The following is a 16,779-nucleotide window of genomic DNA, read 5'->3' as shown; positions in this document are numbered from 1 at the left end:
TACAGAAAGTGGTTTTTTACATAGAGTTTTCTTGTCATTTCTCAGATTGTTGTCCTGTTTGGATCCTGACCGTCAGCTTCAAACCTCAGACTGCCTTTTCTCTCTTTGGCTTTGTTAGGTCCTACTTATATTTGTAGAAGCATGTCACCAGAGGAGAACTAATGTCACAGAGCCATATAGTAGTGGTAAGTGCTGAGGGGAGCACAGGAAGGGGGAGAGAGGTCACGTAACTGAACTCCTGTGTCCCCACACATGGCCATAGTTTTCAGCTGGGGCCATTTTAGAGAAGCGACATTTGGAGTCATCTTCCCTTTTCAAGATGTGCATGGAAAACACAAGGTCCATCTCTAGCCTTTTGGAGGGGCAGGGGGCTGGGCAAGTGCACCCCTTAACCTCAGAATGGAGAGAGAAAACTTTTTGTGTTCTCCGTCTGCCACGAGTTTACCTGACGTACTGCAGGAAAACAGCATACCCTGCGTTAGGGACAAAGGCTTCCTGCTGCATAAATTCCCTGGGTGGTGTGGGCCTTTGGCTGAGGGAACCCAACACTGACACAGAAGAGCTTATGTTAAATATAGGATTTTTTTTTCCATACAGATCAAACCAAATGAAATATTTAATTTCTCCATATTCATGTAGAGTCAGGTATGTGTTTCCTATGGTTTAAAGTTACTGTACCATAATTTTGCTTTTACTGACAGGTAACCAGGATGCGTGTGCTGTTAGTGGAAGCATTGTACCCATATTGCCTTTGCCTTTTGGGAGCTACTGTAAGGCTCTCTGGTCCACAGAGCGGCTCTAAAATCTGTCTGAATCACATCTCTAGTGCTTTTGCTAGGTGCAAAAGTTTTTGAATTTGGATCCCAGGACGTTTCTTCAGTTGCTGTGTTTGCTTCTGAGCTGTTTATTGCTAAACCATTCTGAATGATTGGTAAAGGTAGGTGTGTTTTGTGCTTCAAGTGTGTTAGCTTTTACGGTAAGAAATTAACATTTGGGAATTATAAAAAATTAATGTAGATAAACTTAGCATTTTTAAATGATATATTTTTCAGAGTATGCACCATCACCTGCAATAATGGGCGGATGCAATTCAGTTATAGTGGATAATGGAAAAAATTTCCTAGTATATCATAAGGATACTGGGAGGAGTACAGTGCAGAGGTCATAGGCCAGCCCTGCACAAGCCAAGGTTAAATCACTAAAGTCTACTGGCTATGCTGTCTTTTGAAGAATGACGTGGGGTCTGTGCTTGTGTGGTTGTCTATGCTATGCTCCTTGACCAAATGGGCCTCTTTTCCCTCCCCTGCCTGCTCTTCCTTATGTGCCTCTAAGAATTCTCTAGTCACTTTTTTTCTAACAAACTGCCTGATAGTTCAACATCGTAGGGCACTGCCGTTGTTTTCTTTGCTTTGTATTTTTAGCAGCTTTTGGTTTCATGTACTAAAGACCTTATCTGTGTTCAAAGGCTTAGGAACTCATTTGTGGTGGAAACAACAGTGGTTCTATGCATCCTATGGACCAAATGTCTATAATACAGTTTCTTTCAATTCCAGGAAACAGGATTTGAGCGATCTAATTTCCTCTGGCCACAAGAAGCTTTGTCAGAACCTTATTGAGGAACCTGTTGGTTATGGAATACCCTGTGATGTGCTTCCTTCCCAGGTTATAGTTGCACACACCTCTTTGCCCAGCGAGAAGCCCTGGAATCTTGGAGAGCAGGCCCAGGAACACCAATGAGATGTCCCAGAGCCAAAAGTGGATAAGTTTTGTTACTTTTGTGTTCCAAACAAACCAAATCCAAGAACAACCCAACCATCAGATAAAGCACCATTATCTCCTTGCTCGTTGTTCAGCAGCAGCCATCGACGTGTGCCAGTTTTTGCAAAAAGTATTTTCCTGTATCGCCCTCAGCAGAGCTCATTATTAGGGAGCTGTTTTTCTTCTACAATTTTGTTTTACTGTGTTTCCTCTTTAGAAAGTGAGGTAAAAATAATTTTTTTAATCAAAAAATGGCTGGATGAGAAGGTCAGTCCTATTTTGAGGTTTCGCGCATGACTCCAAGATGCTTTGTTTTATTTGTTGGCAGTTTTCTAGCACTCTTCCTGTTTTATGATTAAGTGAATAATGTTACACCTGGAAATTTTCAAGAGTATTATAACCATTATTTCTAGGATACAGGGTAGTCTTTTCATCTTGTAGTGGGTTTGCGTGGCAAGGTTTTGGTAGTCCAGGGCTACAGGGGTGGCTTCTGTGAGAAGATGCCAGAAGCTTCCCCCATGTCCGAAAGAGCTGATGCCAGCTGGCTCCAAGATGGACCCACTGCTGGCCAGAGCCAAGCCCATCAGTGATGGTGGTAGTGCCTCTGGGGTAACGTATTTAAGAAGGGGGGGAAAAATGTGGTGGAACAGCAGCAGAGGGATGAGAGTACGTGAGACGAAGAACTCTGCAGACACCAAGGTCAGTGAAGAAGGAGGGAGAGGAGCAGAGATTCCCCTGCGGCCCGTGGTGAAGGCCATGGTGAGGCAGGCTGTACCCTGCGGCCCATGGAGGTTAACAGTGGAGCAGATACCCACCTGCAGCCTGTGGAGGACCCCACACCAGAGCAGGTGGATGCCCAAAGGAGGCTGTGACCCCGTGGGAAGCCTGCGCTGGAACAGGCTCCTGGCCCCATGGAGAGAGGAGCCCATGCTGGAGCAGGTTTGCTGGTAGGACTTGTGACCCCATGGGGGGACCCACACTGGAGCAGCCTGTTCCTGGAGGACTGCACCCCACAGAAGGGACCTACAGCTGGAGCTGTGAAGAACTGCAGCCTGTGGGAAGGACCCGCGCTGGAGGAGTTAGTCTTCTGTGGGATGGACCCCACAATGGAGCAGGGGAAGAGTGTGAGGAGGAAGGAGTGGCAGAGACAATGTGTGATGAACTGACCATGACCCCCGTTCCCCATTGCCCCTGCATGGCTCCATGGGGAGGTGGTAGAGAAAATCAGGAGTGAATTCAGCCTGGGAAGAATGGGGAAGTGGGGGGAAGGTGTTTTTAACATTTGGTTTTATTGTCTCATTACCCTACTCCGATTTGATTGGCAATAAATTAAATTAATTTCCCGGAGTCAGGTCTGGTTTGTCTGTGTCGGTAATTGCTGAGTGATCTCCCTGTCCTTATCTCAACCCGTGAGCCTTTCATTATATTTTCTCCCTCCTGTCCAGCTGAGGAGGGGGAGTGATAGAGCAGCTTTGGTGGCCGTCTGGTGTCCAGTCAGCGTCAACCCACCACGGTCTTTTTTAGCACCCAGTGTGGCACCCGGACAATGGGACTAATTTCCAAAATAACCTCATGAACTCCTGGCCAAAGAAATACAGCGTTGAGTGGGTGTATCTCACCCCCTGTCACCCACAAGCCTCTGGAAAGGCTGAGAGACACAATGGACTGTTAAAGCCTATATTGGCAACGGGGCATGGAAGCACTGGGATATAAATTTAGCAGAAGCCACTTGGCTGGTTAACAACAGAGGATCTGCTAACTGTCCTGGTCCTGCCCAGACAAAACCTCTACATACAGTGGGAGGAGGTAAGGTCCCTGTAGTGCGCATCGGGAAGTGGCTGGGGAAGGCGATGTGGATTGCGCCTCCTGTAGAAAAAGGCAAACTCATTCGTGGGATTGTCTTCACTCAAGTACCTGGGTGTACTTGGTGGGTAATGTGGAAGGATGGAGAGACCTGGTGTGTGCCTCTAGGAAATTTAACCTTGGGGGGAAATAAGTTGTGGTGTGAGTTGTATGCTGTAGGAAGTAATGTAGCAGGAATGACCTGAACCGATGAAGAGTGTGTTTCACAAGGAACTGGACAAATGCAATCATGACCCAAACCAAGACGGTGTTGGTGCCCAACGGTTGAACTTGCTGCTTCTCCTGTCCTGAGCACCCATGTTGACAGCTGGGGCCTAAGTCCTAGCCTGTTCTTATGAACATTTGAGGGAGCAAAGGAAACCCATGGAATGGGAGAATAATACCTATCTGTTAAAGGACAGGAGATAGGAGTTAATGAGAACATATAAATCTGCATGTTGGGTAGAATGATGGTTTAAGTATGTAGAATAAGTTGTAAGTGTTGGTAAGAATGGATTTCAGTAATTAGAATTAAATACAATGGGATGGCCAGAAGATATCTATATATATCTGTATTATGTGGGACCTGAGCATGACACAAGTGGTATGGAATAGGAGTAAGGGGTGAGATGGTATTGGGTCTGGCTGAGGTGGAGTTAATTTTCCCCATAGCAGCCCTCATAGTGCTGTGCTTTGTATCAGTAGCTAGAAAGGTGTTGATAACACACCAGTGTTATGGCTGCTGATGAGCAGTGCTCCCACAACATCAAGGCTGTCTCTCCAACATTCCTCCCTGCATCCCAAAGGCCAGTAGACTGGGGGTGAGCAAGATCTTGGGAGGGAACACAGCCAGGACAGCTGACCCAAACCGACCAAAGGGAGATTGCGTATCATATGATGTCTGCTTAGAAATAAAAGCTAAAAGAAATGTGGTGGTGGTGAGGCATTTGTTATTATGACATTTGTCTTCCAGAGGAACTTCTATGCCTACTGAAGCCTTTCTTCCCGGCAAGTGGCTGGACGTCTCCTGCTGATGGGAAGTAGAGAATAAATCTTTTATGTTCCTTTGCTTCCGCTAATGGCCTTTGCTTTTGCTTTATTAAACTGCTTTTATCTTGACCCACAAGTTCTTTCCCATCCTATTTTCTCCACCCCCAATCCTGCTGAGAAGGGGAGTGATAGAGCGGCTTGGTGGGCACTGAGCATCCAGTCAAGCCCAACGCACCACACATCTGTATTTTTTGGATGTCCTCAGGCAAGTCACATTTACACTGCTGAGTAGACTTTTGACTTGGTATTTTGGAGTTGTATTGTGTCTTGTCATGAGCTGGACAAACTGTGTTGTAGTTGCTGCCTCGTGCCATTGAAAAATGCCCTAAAAGAGTGTGATCGAAATGACGCTTTCATCATTTCATGTTTAACCAACCTTGTTGCTATGGCTTTCTTGGTTTTCTTTGGTTCCCATACAAAGTGAAATGTGGCAGATGAATCATAAAGCTCACCTTGTCCACAAAGTGTTTGAAAGATGAAAGGAAGCATATGTGTATGTTTGTGGATCACAGCAGAGGTGCAACTGCATGAGAGGGACTGGTATTTGCTGTGCTTGAAATGTTTCTTGGTTTGTTTTAAGGGCACATTGATTATGTGCATCAGCATTCTTTACAGTGCTTTAAATACATAAATATATTTTAATGAATTTTAATATTTAGGCTTAGAAAACAAAGCCTGTCTATATCTATATTGAAATAAAGTTCTGAGAAAATATGTGACGAGTTTACCAGGAAAAACTTCCTGAAGAAAGTCCAAGGAGTTAGTCTGACAGCTCAGCATGGATCTTTATTGGCTTGAAGAAAGAAGATGACTTCTTACTGGAGACTTAAGTGCAGAACTTGGATAAAACAGAAGTGATTGTGATGAGAGCTCTGAGTCAACTTTGGTTGATGTCCTAGGTGCTGAACATCTTTAATGCCAATGTACCTCTCCAGATTGTTTCATATTCTTAATAATAGAACTGCTACCTCGTTGTATTTCTGTTTCACACAGCTATCTGAAGATCTGGGTGAACTTGAAGATCAGCACCTCTCTTTTTATGTGTTTGATCTAGGTTGTGTATGGCAATCCTGTAAATACTGGGGAACTGCAAGGTTGAATGTTGTAGGACAGAGCCTTAGCTGGCGTAGCTAGGTTCTCTCAAGCCAATTGATACTTATTATACCAGCTGCACTTGAGTGCAGTAACTCTTTTGTAATGGAATCACAGTATGCTGGTTTCCCATTTCAGTTAATAACTTCTGAAAATAATGTAAGTGCTTTTTGCTGATTAGGCATACCTGACTGCTTGGAAAAAAAATGTGTACACAATACATGGCAAATCAGCTTCCCTTTCTGTGCTGCATATTCAAGAGCACAATAAAATATCAATTGGAAAACAAATGAGATAAGAATTGGGGTGATGCTGGCTAACTCTGGAGAAGGCATTGTGTTGAGCTGGAGGATGCTGCTGTCGTGCTCATTCTGACCAACCAGCCTGGAGCAGATGCCCTGTCGTGTCCCCATCCAAATCTGTTTGCAGTCCTAATTTCAGATCTGTTCTTTCTCCCTCTGCAGGCCTTTTATTTTATGCAGGCAAATAAAGTGAGAGCCTCAGTCTTCCCTTTGTGCATTTGGTTCTTGAAGGAGAGATTGTTCATGAAGGGCAGGCACCTAAGAGGGTGTAAGAGGTTTCTGTTGAAATTATTTCATAATGTATTGTGCGAGAGACCTTGAGCAACGTAAACATACTGTACTATGTGTTCTTTCAGCAGCTGCTCTAATGCACTATTTCTCAAACCCTCTAGGTGAAACATGGAGAGCTCTTTGCCTTATGGGTACCTCTAACAGTGCTGTTAAGATATTGTGATATTTACTGGGTCTGCTGAAGCCACCCCTTTTGGGGTCACAATTATATGAGGCTCTCATCTCTTCTGGAAGGTAAAGAATATATGTTTTAACTTCTAAAAGTTTCTAGACTTTGCATTTATGGAGAAAAACTTAAAATCCTGGTAAAGCCTAGGGGCCGACAAGTCCAAGGATAAATAAAACCAACTCATTATTATTTTTTTTTCTTGGCATCCTTAAGACAAAGTGCCAGATACTAGATTAACAAGCCAGTTTATGTCTCTGTTTAAGGATTCTTTTTTGACTTGTTCTGAGGGGTGTCAGTCCTCTGTCATGGTTGCATATTCCTAGAGCAAAAATTACTCCTTTTTTTTCAAAATCCCTTTGTATAGGGGCTAACGGGACAGAATGTTGGACGAGACTTGGAAGACCATGTTCCTGGTTCCTTTCCTGGCCCACCAGGACAACATATCTTTGTGCCTCATTCATTCATACATAAAATTGGAACAGTCGTACTGCCTTTGCTAAGTATTGGACTTTGCTAATAAATTATCTCTGGGAAAGCTAAGTGTGGTTAAAATGCTTCATGTTTGATGTTTACCCATTTATGATTATAAAATGGGTTGTACCCAAGTAATGTACACTTAGCATTTTACCTTTGTAACCTCTAAATATAAACTTGGGTTTGCTTCAAAATGAGCACTGAAAAAATCTGTTTCTGATTATTTTTTTTCTGTATGAGTTAATTACCATGACTACTTTAGAAACGAGTCTTTACCAGATCTGTTCTTCAGTATTGTCTGAGGTCCTCCAGGGTTCCTTTACGCAGGTAAGGAGATACCCAGTTCTTCCCACACGCTGCAGGTACTATGACTAGTTCCAACTCACTTCAGTGTTTACAGACGGGGACCAAGGTCATTAAACTTCAAAGAATGTGAACTCCCTAGTAATGTGCAATGGAGGCTCTGCTGCAACCTGTGTTACCTCTGTCTCACTCTTCCACAACTGGATTAAGTGATTGCTGCTTCATCCTATTTCTTTATAACGCTTTTTGCTGCTGCCATCATCTTACATGGAGAGCTGAGGCACGGAGGGCTGGGGTGATGTAGGAAGGGCGGCGGGCTGTTCTGTGTATACAGAGTGATTGCCCCTGTTCAGCCTTATTGACTGAACTATCAGACTACCCCTTTAATGCACCCACTTTAATACACTAAAAATTTTTATAGCAGACATAACTGTAGCAGCAAATTTCTTTTAGTGTGCCTGTGTGCTCATGGCTATTCCTTAATAGCTGAGAAGTTTACTACAAAACACGTGTAGCTGTAGTGAGGTTCCTGCATTGATTTGTGGATTGCTTCTCTGACTTGTTCTTGTCTTTTTAAGGGTCGGAGAGCCCCGCGTTTGGTACCAGGGTGATTTGGGAACTCCCTCTGCTGGATTTATCGAGGTATGGGGTCCGACTGGGCACGGGGTCGTTGCACACCTTTCTGACCGCAGCAGTTCTGCTTCTGATTTGTAACGGTGCAAGTGCAAGGGGAATGGGGCCAGGTTGGCATTCGACTGAAAAGGTGTCATGCTGAACTGTAGCACACTTGGTAACAGCAAGCAACTGGAGTCTGCCACTGATGGTGTTTGTGACAGCTGCTGGCAGTATCAAAGGGAAATAACTGTGGTCTACAGCCAAGCTGACCTCTCAGGACTCCACAGGGATATCAGAAACAAAAGGGCACCTGTTTGTTGTTTTAAATTGTGAAGAGTTGGTGACTTGGTTCCACAGATTGAAAGCATGGAAGAGATAGTGGCAATTATTAGTCACTTCACTATTTTATGAACCAGTTCTGAACAGAAAGGCTGTATAAAATTACTCTGTAATTAGCTTTGTGGAGTTGGAGTGGAGTAAATTATCAAAAGGGAACAACTAAGTGGCTAAGATGTGAGCTGAGCAAACCCCTCATCCGCATGTTGGAAACTAATTGTGAATGATGGCACAAACGCAGCCTGGATCTGGGCAAAGGGTTCGATAGCTGAAGCCAAGTAACCTTATCCAAGTGGAAGGTAAGTGTGAGGCAGAGGGCTCAGTTCTGTTCTCCTCTCCTCTCCTAGAAAATCTGCATCTGGATTTAGTCCATCTTTATCCCACAACATGTAAGGATATTTAACTTGCTGTGTTTGATACCAGTGGTATCAAATCAAATAGTAAAACAATGGTGTAGTTAGAACTGCTATAGATTGGAAGTCAATGAGCTTAAGCACCTGCTTGATTGCTCTGCAGGAATGGGATTTTAGCTGTTGCTTTCAACAGTGGTGTCATCATATTTCAGCAGCAACCTGTAACTGCCTGGATTTAAGATTAATCTCTCATCATTATACTATTCAGTTTCATAACAGTAGAACCTAAAAAGAGTTTTGATGATTGGGGGGAGCTTGGTAGGGGTAAAGGGAGAGGGAGAAGGGTGGGATGACCAGGAAGACTCTTCTATACAAAGAGATTGTTCCCTCTTTGTGGTCATGTATGCTGTGGAAGAGGTTTAGAGGGATTTCTTTTTTTTAAAGGAGCTATTTTCTGATAGTGTTTTAATAAGAAATGACCATACACCGCAGTTAAAAACAGTGTGTGCAGTTAGAAGGGTGTAGTTTTCCTCATCTCTGTCCCCACATGCATATCCAACATGGTTGGACATGCTTATCAATTTCTTGCAAGCATCCCACTCACACTGCTGTGATGAAGCTGCAGGTTTCTTTCTGTCAGGATTGCCTTGGTTTTACCAGCCTGTGGCATCACTCTGTGTCTGTTCCTCAGGTGGGCTCTGCAGCATCTGCTGGCTTTGAAGAGAGCTGTGCAGTGTGGATGTGAGGTGACACCTTTCTCAAGTCAAAAAGAACCCGGCCCTTTTAATTTTCGGGGGACCTATGAGCTGTATAAAAACATTGTAAACTCCTAGCCTGAACTTGGTCAGCGGTAATGATAACATCGAGCTGCGTATCTGTTCCTCCTCTTTGGAGCGGAGAATTTAAGGAAGGTGGCTCCCTCTTGTGGTAGATGTAGAAATGTGAAAAAAAGTTTGGCAAAAACCCGTCCGTAACTCTGAGGGAAGCTGGGTGTCTGCTTTCCTTAGTATCTTGTGACAGAGTTAAATGAGAGTTTTGACATTACCTCAGATGGCATGAAAGTAAAAGGTTTTCTGAGATCAGAACACCGCCCTGAAGCAAATAGCTTTTTAAAGCAAGGCTAAATGCTATACGGTATTGTAGCTTTCAAACAGCCAGGAGGCGCACAATGGTGAAATACCATTACACATATGCTCTGTAGATCGATTTTATTTTATTTTTTTTTTTACATATGCTCATGAAAGAACAGGTTAGGGCAATTTGCCTAATACTGGTTAAAATTTTTATGCCACCTCCTGTAGATCTTCATGCTACTTGGTGTATTTTTTCCTTTATATGTTCTCAAGTCTTCTTCAGGTTTATAATCCAATCGCACAAAATGCATTCATTTTGTGTCCTGTTAGCTTTCTTGGCCTTAGAGCGTACAAAACATTTAGGTAGAAGTTTGAAGATCCTTATCCCATTGGTGGAAATTATGTGCATTATTACTCTAGAAATGAGAAAAGGAATAGCAATAGACAACAGGACCCCAGATTACTGCAGGTTTCTGTATGCTGTGTAAAGAAGTTGTGTTTTCCTGGACTTCATAATACCATTTTTGATAATGCTTTTATTGCTGGAAATGTTTATGCACCTATAGAAAAATTGACTGTTATTTTTTTCTTTATAGTGGAGCACTATGCAATGCTACGTGTGGGGCCAGGAGCCGGGTTTGAAGGGGACTCCACCGGCAGTGCATAGTAAGCTTCATGTCTTTGCAATGGGCTGCAGCATTATTGTATGTGTGCATACATGTGGGAGTGTCTGGAGCCTCCAGGACCCCCAGGCACTCTGCAGTAATGAACTGGTGCAAAGCCTAATTGAAGTTACTGAGAGGCAAGTGAGGAACGTCAGACAGGTGAGCAGTTATGTAGTAGTTACAGCTGATGAGTTGCGTCACGCAGTTATAACAAAAGAGAGACAGGTCTAGCTCATTGATACTGAACTGAACACAATAGAATTACTGCCTTTTTGGCCCAATAATAGTTTGTGTTAAGCAATGATGGTATCACAGCCTAATTTTTTTCACCTAATGAAAAAAGTCTGCAGTTGTGTTTGGTAGGGGAAGACCCTCTTTGAATTGCCTTAATGTCAGCTGCTGCCTTTGCAGTGTTCAAATGGGCGGTCAAGGTTGTGAGAACGTGTTTTAGAGCACCACAGCTGCCTGTTGGGGAAGTGTTTTGGCCAGATGGACCTGCCTGGCAGCAGTGGACTGTTTTCCTTGAGCCTTCTGTGTTCCAAACATCCTATGGAGTGTTTTAAGGGAGGCATGTTGTTTTGCCTGATGCTAGAAGAGGGAAGCCACCTTTTACCGCTGCCTAAACAGTAGTATTGCAGTCTATTAACATCCTGCAGGTTATATCATGACTTGCCCTCTCTGTTGGCCATAATTGAATCCATTTAATGTCTGCAATCTCCAGGATCACCAACTGTCTTGTGGACAATATGAACCATTGGTGTTGGCTAGAGGTATCATGAGGTATCTCTTGGCAGTTCTAATCAAAATTGCTTTGTATTTCCCTTTGCTGTGGTTCAAAGAATTTGAGTTTGCTGCAGAATGAGTACGTAGGTATCTGTAGTTTTACTGCTGGCATAGAAAAAAAATCCAAGGAAATCAATAGTTGCTTTATCTGGATTAGAAGCTGGACTTTAGGCCTAAAGCGCTCTAAGCAATGCAAGCACTGAGTGAGCCACCAGGACTTTTATTTTCAGGGAGTGTAAGTTGTTGTAAATGTGGAGTATCCTGAACTGAAATACCTTCATGTTACGTGTCAGTCAAACATGTTATCCAGGGTGCACTTAAGTGGGTAGGTGTTTCCTCTTGACTTTTTTCTGAAGTGTTGCTGTCATGTTGCTGGGGATCTGCAGAGATACAAAGATAAATATTTAGTGGTGTAAAGTTTTGCTTAATCATGGGACGTGTCTCAAAACATGCACAAAAGATATACTGGAGTATTGATTGCTCAGGTAGCCCTCTTAAGCCCTTTTCCTGCATGAGCAATAGAGGATGATGCTCACACTGAGAAGTGGGCTACATGCAGAAGTGGTGGATGAAAGATATCACAGGGAATTGGAGTGACAAAACACAATGAAAAATGTTCTGCTTAATTAAAAAAAAAAACACACCACCCATGAACCAACTTAAATAGCTGTCTGTGAAAAACCTGTCTCATGGGTGCTGGAGGTGCGAGCTGCTTTTGGCCCTTGTGGTGCAGTTGTTCCAGCAGTGGTCCATGTTGGAATGTGCTAACTAGAAGTTGAAGCATATGGGACAAATCTGTTTCTCTTCATCCTTAAATGGCCTCAGTGCTGCTAGCTCCAGGCATTTCTACCTCAGGAGAAGGGTGCCAAATGGTTACCAGAGTGGCCTGGAAGACCCTGAGATGACAATGAATAAGTGATAGCATGACTTTCTTTTTGTATGCTTTCTGACTTGGAGCTGTTTAGGATACATGTATGTGCAGTGCTCTCAGTAACTGCAGGGTTTTGTCTCTTTTCCCTCTTTAAAATGAAAACCCGAGATTCTGATGGGATCGTGTGAGTGTAGTAATTGGGTCTTTAAAACGGACCTATGAAACAGTGCAGCACTTGTGGTGAGTTATGAGAGGGCAGACAATGCTTTTATAAAATGGCTCTGTCTTGAGTTGTTCTGCCTGTTTGCTCGTCAACCCTTATATGACCTGCTCTCCTTCCTAGTATGGACAATAACATGATTTTTGTCCCCAAAGTAGCCCTGTAAAAGGGGAGGGTCTTGTAGTTATAAAGAAGTGAAGCAGAGATTTATTTTTACATTAACCTGCATCATAAATATCTTTTATCCTGTGAGGCTGTTTCACAGTCCTCATTAATGGACTAAACTTGCTAGTTTGTCTCTTTATCATGTTGATAGACCTGTTAAATGAAACCCTGAGAGATCAGACTATTTAGTCCTGTGGCCAGTGGCAGCTTTTCACAGGAGTGATTTCTAGCTGGGTTGTATGTGCCAAATGTCCAGGCAGCTTGTGCTTATCAGCATCCGTTATACTTTTTGTTGACTTGAACCATTAATAACCTGTCAGATTAGGTAATTAGGCTGTCTCTAGTAGCCAGGGGAAATTGTTTTTCCCTAACTGATGGTATGGGTTGTGCAGTTGTGCAGATAAGCACTTGGTCAAATGGCAGTTCAGGCGATTTTTAACTGGCCTTGCTGATGAACGCAGAAGTAGTGCTGAGACACGAGGGGCAGATAACAGCAGAGGCAGGCACTAAGAAAAATAACCTGCCCCTTTCAGAACTCTCTCCAAATAAGACACCGATTATTGTTCTCATTCTGCAAATCTGCTGTGTTTAGGAGCAACCCTGTTAATTTCAATGGTGTGATGGTTTTATAAACATTGCTCCATTCTTCTGAATTAAGACTCACCCCAGACCTGGGGGAATTAAAGGAAATCTTTCTAGGAGGTAATTTTACCTCTGTGAGCAAAGCTAGCTACTGCTAGTACCTGCTGCTTCTCTGAGATTCTCTTTGTGCAGTGACCTTCTCTCTTTGGCACTGCTGGAGCCTGTTATGCCCAGGAAATGCTTCAGAAGTTAGTAGATGCAGGAAAGGTCTGCTTATTCCGTTGAAGCTGGGATCCCAATTCTTTGGTGAACGATGCTTAACTATTTCTAGAAGCCATCCGTCTTCAGTGTGAAAAGGCTGAGTGTTGTGGCAGCATCCATCAAACAGATGTGTCACTTCAGTTATGTGAAGACTTTCTGTCAAAATAGTCAAGAAAATGAATTTTCCTGAAACGCCATTTGGGTTCTCCATGATTAAGGGCTTAAGTTCTCAAAGCTTACTTTCTTTATTTGAGCCAACAGATAAGATGGGTGCAAGAGTTGCAGAGGCTACTTTATTCTGCAAGATTGGTACGGTTAACGAATTCCTGCACAGAAAGGCATTCTAAGAGAGAATCCAACTATATCCCCCCATCAAAAATACACCCACTTCTCTGAATTGGAACAATGTTTGAGAGGGGAGCATGCCAGCATACAAATAGCAATTCCCCAAACCTGATTGTACTGATGCTGACAGATTCCCACAAATGGCTGTGAGATGGTAGCAGCAACATGTGCTCAGCTGCCTAGTCCTATCGACTCACAGTGACACTGGGCGGATCAGTCATGCCTGGGTGCAGAGGAGGTCCAGGAGGTGGAGGGATGGAGTGGTAGAAAGCTGGAACAACCTCTGCACACGTAAACGTTACAGTGAATGTCTTGAGAGAGGTGACTTGCTTCTGGCTGAAACCCACCCATGCATGCCCATCTTGCACCCTAGGTGGGTGGAGTGGAGAGGATCCGCTAGCCAGCCTGCCTCTACCGAGCATTGTGTCTTGAGTCCAGATGCATTACAGAAATTTGTAGCCGGGGTCTGCCACCCTTTGCCAGCTGAGTGATCACTGAGATATATGTGGTATAAACCTAACCACCCCAAAGTCAAAATACTTCCTGACAGGCCAGTCCTGCCCCAGATGTACACAACAGGAGAAGGAAAGCTCCCTCCTCCAGAACAACGGGAGAAGGAAATCTCCCCTCTCCAGAAAGAAGTACCTGAAAACAGAGTGTGTCTCACCAGTGGGTTTTCCTAGTTCCCTGATGCCTCCCTGGGAGATGTACACAGGGCATCAGCCAGGCCAAGGGGAGGGCTGGTCCTTGCCTTGCAGATGTTGTGTACAGACCCTAAGGGGAGCCAGGTGTTTTCTGCTCAGATGACGGCACATGTCTCTCTGTCCAGGGAATTACTGGCTTTTGCACTTTTATGCTGCCCTGATGGGATGGCAAAGATCTCACTTTTAAATGTCACTGAAGAAATTTTGCTGAACCTCTGGCTGATAAAAATAGAAAATGTGTTCGAAATCCTTTTGATTTACTGTCTGAACTTCTTTGGTTGTGGGCTCAAATGCAGCATTAAGCATTTACTGTGGGTTCAAGGACTGGAGCCAGTTGATCTCTGGACAACAATGTGTTAGAAGCCAGCTTTATGCACCCCTCTCAGATGGGTTAAGCCACTGCTTGGTTATGGAAGCAGCTGGGTTGAGCCTATTGAACTTTTCACTTAAAACAAGATGGAAATCCCTTTGCTTTGAAGTTCACCAATTGGAGTTAGGCTCCAGCAGTTCTTATCTTTTATTTTAGGGATGCAGTTGAATTTTCAGTGCGGCTTTTCCTTAACATAGTTACAGGCTTTGAGCTAACCCAATTCAAATGCAGCCTGCATGCCAGCTTCTTTTGCCTTCCCTCCTGCCCCCTTGTCAGGATTAGGCATATATGTTGTGGGTAGTGCCAGTGCCTCTCTAACTTCAGCTAAACAAGCGCAGCCACGCTGTTGTAAATCTCCTTTGTCCCCTGTGTCTGACAACGCATTAGCACTGTTCCATGGAGTGAATGGGACACCTTTCGCCTTCAGATGAGAGCTCCATGTGGACTTAAGCAGGCTTTCTCCCTTCCCCAGGCACCACAGCCCCCCTCCCTCTCGCTTGGGCAGCTGCCCACAATTGCCTGAAGTCCTTCATTCCTCTCGGCCCTTGTCCTGCTCTGCCCAGCCATATTACACTGTGATTCTCCTGGGCTTGCTAGTAGTTGTCCTGGTCTGGAGGACTTGATTAGGTTTGTCTGGGGCAGCATTCCTGTTTCAGGGAAGCCTACTAGAGACACAACAGGTCTCTGTTACATTAGTAACACTGCCTGCAGCTGTTTGAGACCAACATTGTTTTTGAGAGGGTGAAAGTGTGTTGAAAGGGGAGCTGGACTTAGAGAATTCCATTGCATTTAATGAAAATGTTGAATATGGAGATGTTTTTGTTCCTCAGTAAGGGGAGAGATCAGCTGAATGCAGTTGACTGAATCTAATATCCTGAACACAACAAACTTGGTGCAGGGTAAACCTTAAGGTGCACAAAGGCACAGACTGGCTTGGAAGCTCTTACTTCCAAGGTAATGGCCACAGATCAGCTACCTGTAGTTGTCAAACAGCCATAGAAGTGCAGAGCCATCTCAAAGCCTCCTGTAATGGGAGGAGGGGAAAAAAAGGAAGAAATATTGTTAAATGTTGTTGGCTTGAATAGGTCCTTGATGAGTCGGGTCATTTGTTGGCCTGGCAGAGAATGGGTTGCAATAAATCAGAGTCCACTTTTTTAATATCATGGGGCAACTGAAGTTCTTAATTGTTTTAACTTCCAGGCTGGGCAGCTTCTCTTCCCATAAAATGAGTTGTGCTCAGAGAAACTGTGGGAGGGAGGGAGATAAGGAGGCACTGTGGAGTGAGAGGGCAAGAGTCACGCTGGCTGGAGGGGTAAAGTGGGATTCTCTGTAAAACATACTCTGTACTCACAAGTGATTGCTTTCTGTAGCTCACCAATGTCATGCTATCAGTGAGCTGTAAGATCTTAAGTTAGTATCAGGGCTTTAATGCACGATGGAAGCTCATCGTGGATTTCCCCGTGAATTAGCCCAGTGCTGCTCTCAGCTTCATGGTGACAGCAGACAGGCGATGAAGACCTCAGAAAGCAGAAGGTCCCACCATTCCATCTGATGAGCCCCATTGCTAGCTCTGGGAATCGTGGCCTGTGCAACACCCGGCTCTGTTCTTCTGTGCCTGCCAGCACGGCCCTCGGGCTGCTCTGGCAGGGTGCTGGCTCCATGGCTGAGCTGCGGGGAGTGGGGCCAGGCTGGCTGTTGGGTCTCACCCTCCGGCCACGCCGCTGCCGCTGCATGTGACAGGTGGGACTGCGGGGTGCCAACTCCCTTCTCCTTTTGGAGCCCATGTGTTGCCAGAGCTCTTGGTGCTCCATGTGTAGGTTTGTATTTTGTCAGCATTAAAAAAAATCATCACTGCTGCTGCCCACCTGCTTTTTGTGACTGCAGGAGCTTTACTCATCTCCAAAAACTTTGTTACTGTTTTCTGCAGCATCCCGAGAAAGCAGCTGAAATTAACTTGTTTCAGACATCAAATATTAGTAGTTGCTAAGAAAAAACCCAAGAGTAAACGAACAGAGATCAAGAAGGGAATGTCTCTTTCCTTCCCTATCTAGACAGCATGTTACTTAGCCTGTATGAACACTATGTTGTATCTGGTTTCTACAGAAAGTCCAAGGACAAAAAAGGCAAAAATAACTGGTCTAGTAGGATCCAGGTG

The sequence above is a fragment of the Phalacrocorax aristotelis genome, chromosome 11 (assembly GCF_949628215.1).
Source record: "Phalacrocorax aristotelis chromosome 11, bGulAri2.1, whole genome shotgun sequence".
In the NCBI taxonomy this organism is placed as follows: Eukaryota; Metazoa; Chordata; class Aves; order Suliformes; family Phalacrocoracidae; genus Phalacrocorax; species Phalacrocorax aristotelis.
Note: the sequence above shows the minus strand (reverse complement) of the source record.